The following is a 348-nucleotide window of genomic DNA, read 5'->3' as shown; positions in this document are numbered from 1 at the left end:
ATGCTGGTGTAGTCTATAGCTGAGCTGGTTAAACTGTAGTAGGGTCCACATAGATACTAGTCATGCTGGTGTAGTCTATAGCTGAGCTGGTTAAACTGTAGTAGGGTCCACATAGATACTAGTCATGCTGGTGTAGTCTATAGCTGAGCTGGTTAAACTGTAGTAGGGTCCACATAGATACTAGTCATGCTGGTGTAGTCTATAGCTGAGCTGGTTAAACTGTAGTAGGGTCCACATAGTTACTAGTCATGCTGGTGTAGTCTATAGCTGAGCTGGTTAAACTGTAGTAGGGTCCACATAGATACTAGTCATGCTGGTGTAGTCTATAGCTGAGCTGGTTAAACTGTA

At 43.4% G+C, this 348-nt stretch overlaps 1 protein-coding gene across 1 annotated transcript in view; it reads left to right on the top strand.

The window, feature by feature from the left end:
* Window positions 1–51, top strand: part of LOC145875983 (tripartite motif-containing protein 16-like) — an 8,819-nt gene extending 8,768 nt beyond the window's left edge. Inside the window, exon 6 of the mRNA XM_082971758.1 lies at window positions 1–51. This exon is cut by the window's left edge and continues 781 nt beyond it. The gene's annotated coding sequence lies outside the window, so the exon portion shown is untranslated.
* The last annotated feature ends 297 nt before the right edge of the window (window positions 52–348 follow it).

This window comes from Salmo salar, unplaced genomic scaffold (genome assembly GCF_965601325.2).
Source record: "Salmo salar unplaced genomic scaffold, fSalSal1 ptg000414l, whole genome shotgun sequence".
NCBI classification, from domain to species: Eukaryota; Metazoa; Chordata; class Actinopteri; order Salmoniformes; family Salmonidae; genus Salmo; species Salmo salar.
Note: the sequence above shows the minus strand (reverse complement) of the source record. Positions and strands in the feature narration are given on the sequence as shown.